We start from the raw sequence: 8,897 nt of genomic DNA on the forward strand, positions 1-8,897 counted from the left end.
GGCAGGAGATGACCCACATAGATTTGTGGAACAATTCAAGAAAGTTTGTGAGGCTAACAACCTCTACGTCCATGATCAATGTGCACAATATTTTGAATTGTGCCTAGGGGAAAAGGGTTGAACTTGATTCACCAACCTAGACAATGCCGAGCGCAACGACTTTGACACATTGTTGACAGAACTTCATCAAGAGGTTTTTTGAAGTAGGGTACGCATATAACTTGATTGTCAAACTAATGAACGTCAATCAAAAGGACAAGAAATAGATATGTGATTATGTAACCCATGTTAGAAGTCTCTATAAGAGAATCCTGATGATTGAGCATTCAGACAAGAAGGCAATCTCCACTGTGTTTATTAATGGAATATGGAATGAGGAGCTCTATAAAGCCCTAGTGAGTAATTCAAGTTTGTAAATGGATGTGCTAGTAAGTGTCTTTGAAGAAGCAGCATGTGTGGATGACTTGTTAAGGGAAAGAAGCTAAAAAATTCTTCAACTAGTAAGTACCACTTCTATCTATGGTGAGAGAACCATTGTTTGCAATGAATGATCTATCCTTGATGCTCAAGGCAAAGGGAAGATTAGTGACCAATCATAGGAAATATCAGACTTGAAACTAGAACTGGCTAAGCTCTAAGAGCTAATCTAAAGACATACATTATCTCATGTGCAATGCATCCATTGTGGGGAAACTACCTTCTAGTCAAATGCCTTGACCCTGGGCCACACACTTGCACAAATTGTGGTAGATATGGGAACAAAACAATACATTGATGCTTGCCGAGGGGGCTGCCTTATTAGCAATCCCATCCACTGCCATTCTATCCTATGAACATGCAATTAAATTTTGGGGAAGGAGCTCTACCGGCCTTGCTAGCATCTAATGAACAAAGACCAACAACCCCCCTAGGGTTGATATTAATCTGACAAGAATACCTAAACCACCTGGGTCCATCATAACCCATCCGTCAAGTGATGCCCTAGTGTACTTTGTGGAAAAACCATTGGATGAGGAGACATACGTGAACCCTTACATCACCTATGATGAAGAGGGTAATCCAATCTTGATGGATTATAGACTATTTCCAGTTATGGCTTTGGGCAAGGGACCAAGTAGAGGTCTAGGAGGAAGCCAAGGCTAAGAGCCACTCATCTATTGGCATCCAAGACATATTCATCATAATGTGCCAAGAAAGAGCAAGCTAATAAGGATAAAGTAGATTTGAGATGTCTCGAATGCGGTGTCACACACTTATATGCTAACTACCCTTGGTAGAAACCTTCCACTAGCTTGATAATTGTGCCATCTGTGCCACTAGGACTCTTCAGCATTGAAACACTGGATGATGATGCCACCCCAATTTCTTTAAACATCATGACATGAAAAAAATCCAAGTAGGCCGACATTTTATTACTTGGACATAGTAACTTGGATGCAACATCCATAAGAAAGAAAAATAGAAAAAGGAGGAAGAAGAAAGATAAAGCCAAACTTATGCTCAAAACAAATAGTGCCACCTCACTTACCAAATGGAAGTATGTTACCAATACAGAAGCTGAAACATCCACTCCAAAAATGAGAGAGAATAGAAGTGCACAAGTTGAAGAGTATCCCAATCCCAAACAACAATTGGAGATTGTGGAGAAGGTTAGTGGTTGGGTAAGAGCAACCCATGCACACCTAAAGGATGCAAAACAAGTAATCAAGATCAATATCAATGAACTCTCAAGTGTGAATCTACTTGTTTTCCTTACATACATGGGGGCAAAGGATGATGTGACACTGCAAATGCCATCACAAGGGTAGAATGAGACCGCCACGATAAGATAGACTACTCACGACCACTAGCAATAACCCTTTGAGGAATTCAAACTAGGAAGACCTATGAATAACTTACTCACCACACTTACCTCAACCCTAGTGTCCCAACCACTTGGGCAATTTCTCAAGCAAAGCCCATCACTATGGGGTGCTCTAAAAAATATGGATTGAAGGACCTAATCAACTAGAGATAGCCAACTACCAAGCCAAGATGTGGATGCACACACACATACCAAGCCTAACCTTAAAGCCATTATCAAAGACTTGAATGTTTTTTGGGAGGGAATAGAAATGCATGTGGTCCTACCTGTCATGCTAGGTGATGCAACACGAAAGAGAATCGTTGATATAGGAGCAAGAGTTAGAATTCTAAGTCATGTGGTCTTATAGGCCTGGGGTAACCCATTGGTAGAAACGGTATAATTTAATGTCACATTAGCTAATGGAAAAAAATTTAGGCCATTCAAAGTAGTGAAGGATTTTCCACTTAAGATCGCAGGGATCCAATTCTCTGTAAACTTCATAGTCATGAAAGGAGTAGACTATGATTACCTGTTGGGACATACGTGGATGTGCAAGGCCTGAGTCATTGAGGATTGGGGCAATTGATTGATATTATTTGGTAATCACTTAGAAGTAATTTGAATAGAGATGGACACCTTCAAAGACTTCATGCATCAACTTTCATGCTATCGTTATGTTGCTTAGAGGGGATGCAAAGACTATACCCAGTTATAGACCTCTCACAAAGTGCATCCCTTGCCTTGATGACAAGCAAGATTGGATGCATATACTAGCTACAATTGATTTACCCTTCTCAAACGATAAAAACAAGTATAAGCATGCCACAATCAAATCGAGTAGATAGACTGAGTAGAAAGGAACTACCAATGTTGTAGGGGATCATGTTAGATATGCTTAATGCCCTATCCTCATAAGGTGCCACCAACGATCCATGGGCCCCCATTATAAGGAGAAGCCATGTGTGAGCCTAGATATTGGTGAGTCCTGACTTGTTGTTAACCGTCAGATGAATAAGGTGGAAAATTTAGAAAAGCTAAAGCAGAAGACAAAGGCCAAGGCAAAGTGAAATGAAAGACGAAGGCGCGCGTAGAAAAGTCCTAAATAAGAGAAAAGGCGCACAAGGAAAAGCGCAAGTCAATACTTTTGTAAAAGAGCACAAGCGCATCGTGATTTAATTTAAAGAGCGCCGAGCTCTCACCCGTGCAATTTGTAAAGGTAGATGGGCGGTAGGAAAGAAGCTAGGAAGATAGAAGGGCAATGGAAAAAAGGGCCTAGGCCACGACCGGCCATGCAAAAAAGGGGATAAGGGGATGACTTCCCCAAAGGGATTTAGGGTTTTGTATATAAAGTTGAAAAGTGAATGAGAAGCTCATTCTTGTGTGTGGCCAAAAGTGGGTCTCCTCTTCTTCTTCTTCTTACTTGCTTGAGCTTGTGCTTGAGAGAGGGAGTGTGAGAGTGTGAGGGAATGAGTGTGTGAGGGTGAGTGTGAGAAGCTCTCCATCTTCTCCTCTCTTCTTATCTTCTCTTCTCTTCTCTTCTCTTCTCTTGCTCGCGGCTATAGAGCTTGGAGTGTGGAGCTTGAGGATGGAGCTTGCTTGAAGCTTGCACTTGGATCGTGGAGCTATTGGAGTGCGCGGGAGAGGAGGTAACTCGATCGGCATGGAGGTAAGCTCACTACACCCATAGATATGGATGGCGCGTCGGCTATGTGATAGGTAGCCATTAGTGCTCGACTTGGAATGCTTGAAAAAATAAGCGGTCCGAGGGTCTTGGCGGTTGAGTGAAAGCTCCCACATTTTGGTTCTATTGTGCCGGGACCAACGGATTCAAGCCTTGAGCGCTTGCGCGCTTCAAATCGAGCATTGAAGTAGGGTTTTCCCCGAACCAATGCTTGAGGTAGATAGGTAGGAAGCAAGGGAGTTTGAAGAGGTATTCGATCTCCTTAGCAAGTAGGTTTTTGTTGTTTTGGACTTGGGAAAGCATGATGGAGTAGTGTAGGTATTTTTCTTATAATTTTTTCTTGAATTTAGGAAGGATAGGAGCAAAAATTGGAGCAAACAGTAGGGTTTTTTGTTGTTGTATAACATGCAAAAGAAGGGCAAGAAATGAAATTTTGCGTTAAATGTTAGTAAGGGACGCAATGTTGAGGTGAGTACAGGCTTGGACATGGTGATAAGAGGCCAAGAGTGGCAAGAAAGGCCACATTGTGCATTGCAAGGTTTCAGGAGAGCAGGAGATAAGAAGAAAGCTTCGTTGAGTAGATCCGTTTCGATCTTGTCATCCGGGAGATATTGACCCAGCCCAGGTAATTCTACACCTTCCCCTACATGAGTAGGTTGGATCTCGAGCTGCTTAACCAGGGGGAAGGCCTCCAACACTCGGTGCGGTGAATTTCATGAAGTCCGATGAAAAAATGGGCCGCGCTTGGCGTGTTCGAGTGATGGCGATTCTGGGCCGAGTCCCAGAATCGGCCCTCGGCCCACTACCACTCGGACCACTTGACTCGGCCCACACGACTCGAATGTCAAGATTGTGGGAGAGAAGGAAGGAGTCTCACTTGTAGCTTTCTTGCTTGCACAATGGGGGAATACACACATGGGTGGAGGCTGAAAACAGTTTTCCTCTTCTTAGTTGTGTAAGCCAAAAAGAACTCTCATACAAAGAAATAGAAGAACCCTATATATGGGTCTCAAACCAAACTCAACTAACTAAGGTGGCATACTAACCAAGCCACGAACTAGAGTAGATAAGGATAGCTGTCATCTAACTATTATTCATGGGCGGTGTACCAACCGCGTCTGCAATTGACAAGTCGGTGACATAAATACACAACGGTCACCCTGGCGTATCACGAGTGGAGCTCGATATCTCAACACTCCCCCTCGAGCTCAATCCCAATTCCTGCACACCAAGCAGGTCTCTGAACTTGCACAGCTTCTCTGCGCCCAATGCCTTCGTAAATATGTCAGCTACTTGATCCTCTGTGCTGACATAAACTAGATCAATAAGACCTAGTAAAACCCTCTCTCGCACATAGTGATAATGCACCTCAATGTGCTTTGTTCTAGCATGATAGACTGGGTTATTTGCCAAGTGTATACTACTCATGTTGTCACAATAAATGACAACTGGCCCATCTGTAGACTGATGCATATCATAAAGTAGCTTATGCAACCAAGCTACCTCACATACAGCCATTGTTGCACCCCTGTACTCAGCCTCTGTGCTGGATAAGGCAACTGTAGGCTGTTTCTTGCTGCTCCAAGTGACTGCAGCACTCCCAAAAGAGAACACATATCCACTGGTAGATCGTCTATCAGAAATACTACCAGCCCAATCAGCATCAGTGTATCCATGTAACTGTATCTGAACCCCAGTCTCATAAAATAGTCCATACTGCAATGTGGACTTCACATACCTGAGTATGCGTCTAGCCGCATCCAAATGCGGTTTCCTTGGAGCCTGCATAAACTGACTTACCAATCCAACAGCATAGCTCAAATCTGGCCTGGTAATAGTCATATAAATCAAGCTTCCTACTATGCGTCTGTACATAGTAGGGTCTTCCAGAAGCTCACCTGCATCTGCGCTTAGCTTCACATTCTGCTCCAAAGGAACTGAAATAGGCTTACAGCATGTCATCCCATATTTGGACAGCATGTCCAATCCATACTGCCTCTGCAAGAGCTGTATCCCACTTGGTGATCTAATCACCTCAATGCCCAAGAAATAACGCAGCTCTCCCAAATCCTTCATCTCAAACTTTTGCTTCAATAGCATTTTCACATGAAGGATATCTTCATCACTATCACCTGTCATAATCAAATCATCAACATAAATGACAAGTAGCATAATACCTTTCTCTGTTTTTCTCACATAAAGTGAGAAATCTGCCTTGGAAATCTAAAAGCCAATAGTGACAAGATACTGTCCTATCTTGTCAGACCATGCTCTAGGTGCTTGCTTCAAGCCATACAAGGCTTTCTTCAACCTGCAAACAAACTCAGGATGAACAGCATGCACATAACCTGGTGGCTACTCCATATAGACCTCTTCTTGCAAATCACCATGCAAGAAGGCATTCTTTACATCCATCTGATGTAAATACCATCCCTTTGATGCAGCCATAGCAATGACTGCTCTTACGGTTGCCATCCTTGCAACCGGACTGAATGTTTCTTCATAGTCAATGCCATATGTTTGTGCATATCCCTTGACTACTAATCTTGCCTTGTATCTGTTCACAGAACCATCTGCATTGTGCTTCACCTTATAAACCCACTTACAGCCAATTGCATTCTTACCTTTAGGCAAAGGTACTAACTCCCATGTAGCATTTGCTTCCAAGGCATCCATTTCTTCATCCATGGCTTTCTCCCATTTTTGTTTTCCCATGGCTTGCTCAAAAGAAGTGGGTTCTGGTTCCTGTATCACTTTGACCATATATGCATAGTGAATGGCTGTAAATCCATCATATTTCAGCCTATCCACAGGATACCTAGCTCTCGTAGACCTGCGCAAAATAGGTTCACTCCCAGGTGCTCTCAAAACATCCCTGGTCTTCCTTACTCCAGGTGTAACAATAGAAGGAATACCCAACTCATCATCAATGCTCTGTTCTGAGCCACTGGATTCACCATCCACAAAAGAGTGACCTGCATTCACATCAAACATGGGCTGATCTACCTTCTCTTTTCCTTTTCGTGATACCTGCATACCACTATCTGCATTGCTTTGAGAAGATTCTCCTGATCTCAATCTGCCTGTCCATGGCGAAGAATGTGAACCACTGCTAGAGGACGCTCCAGGTCCACTAATATTTTGTGACTGCTGCTGTGAATTCTATGCAGCATTACCATTTTGTGCATCTACATCATCAATCACATTTACTGGTCTATACCAGCTACTCATCTCATCAAAAACAACATCTCTGCTCACTGTAAACTTACGAGTAGAAGGGTTATAGCATCTATACCCTTTCTGCTGCAGAGAGTAACCAATAAAGATGCACTTCTCAGCTTTTGGATCCAACTTGGATCTCAACTCATCTGGCACATGTACATAGGCAATGCAACCAAAAATTTTCAAATGAGAAATATCTGGTTTCCTACCAGTATACCTCTCCTCTGGAGTCATTCCATGTATTGCTGCAGTGGGTGTCCTGTTCATTATGTAGATTGCTGTAGCAACTGCTTCAGCCTAATAAAAATCTGGCAAGTCTTTTTCATTGAGCATGGCACGAGATACCTCTCCAATATGCCTGTTTTTCCTTTCTGCAATTCCATTTTGTTGTGGGGTATGACTGCATGAATATTGCTGCTTTATGCCATGCTCCTGCAGGAACCTTGCAAACTCATTTGAGAGGTACTCTCCCCCTCCATCTGACCTTAGGCATTTTATTTGCAGGCCTGTTTCTTTTTCAACCATAGCTTTAAGAGTTTTGAAATACCCAAAAACTTCACTTTTCTTTTTCATAAAATACACCCAAACTTTTCTGCTATAGTCATCAATAAAACTGACAAAATAATGACAGCCTCCAAGAGATGCAGCTTTAGTAGTCCACACATCAGAGTGGATTAATTCCAATGGCTTCTCACTCTCTTGAACATGTCTAGGAAATGGTTTCCTTGCCTGTTTTCCAAACTGACAGGCTTCACATACCTTATGCATTTCTGCAACCTTGAATTTAGGCAATCCTGCAACAATATTTTGGGCCTGCATTGATTTAAGTCGCTGTACATTAACATGACCAATGCGTTTATGCCAGATATCAATATCTACAACTACACCGGTCCCATGTGCAAACATTGCTGCACTCAATTCAGACATCTCTGCATCCAATGTAAACATTCTGCCCTTCTTCTTTCCTTTTGCTATCAAGCGACCTTTATTTTTCATATCCTCAACAAAGCATCCATGAGGATTAAATCTGACCTGCAAGCCCTGCTCAACCATTTGACCAACAGAAACTAGATTCTTGGTGATATTCGGGACATGAAATACATCAGACAGATATTTCTTTTTCCCATCCTGCATAGACAAAGGAATTTTTCCAATCTGCACAATAGGATGTGCAGTATCATCACCAGTCTCCACAAATCCTGGTTTTTCCATTTTCCTTGTATCCTCCATCCATTCTGCATGACCTGTCATGTGGTTTGATGCACCTGAGTCAACATACCACACATCGTTGTTTTCTTCTGCACTTGTCACAGAATTGTTCATGTGCTGCACCATAAACAAATGCTCATTTCTGTCATCACCCTGTCTACTAGAAGATGCATAATTCCCTTGTTGCAATTTCCCATTCATGATGTCATTCTGCTTTTTATAGCAGTCTTTAGCCATATGACCCATTTTACCACAATAGTAGCATTCAACGTTACTGTTTGCATTTTGGCCTCTTTGCCATCCACCACGACCTCTTTGGCTCCCCCTGCCTCTAGAGTTACCACGTCCTCCTCCATAGGACTGGTTTTCTTGAGTTTGCTGCATATTCTGATTTCTACCACGGCCTCCAAATCGGCCTCCTCTACCTCTGCCTCTACCTCTTCCAACATTTGAGTAGAAGACAGTTTCTTTTGAAGTTCCTCCTGAAGAAGATGCACCACCATTTCTCTGCTCCTCAGAAATTAGAAGAGCAATCAACTCCTCAAAATCAGGAAATCTTTCACGAACTGAAATGGATGTCCGAAACTGTGCATAATCCTTTCCTAGACCATTCAAGGTCACAGAAACTAAATCATCATCTTCCACTGGCGACCCAATGGAAGCAAGTGCATCTGCAATCTTCTTCACCTTCATGTGGTAGTCATTGATGCTCATATTTTCTCTTTGCACATTGTGCAACTCTTGCTTGAGCTGCATTTTCCTGGCTTGCGTATTTGTGCTATACATCTTTGACAGAGTATCCCATGCCTCCTTTGGCGTACTTGCATCCTAAATATGCACAATCATAGAGTCTGAAATGCTGATAGACAGCCAGTACATAACTTTCCTGGCTCTCTCATGCCATGCTTTGAATGCCTGCATTTGCTGTTGATCGGGAAC

Source organism: Lygodium microphyllum, chromosome 15, assembly GCF_053477565.2.
Source record: "Lygodium microphyllum isolate KBCC chromosome 15, Lygodium_microphyllum_v1.1.10, whole genome shotgun sequence".
NCBI lineage: Eukaryota > Viridiplantae > Streptophyta > Polypodiopsida > Schizaeales > Lygodiaceae > Lygodium > Lygodium microphyllum.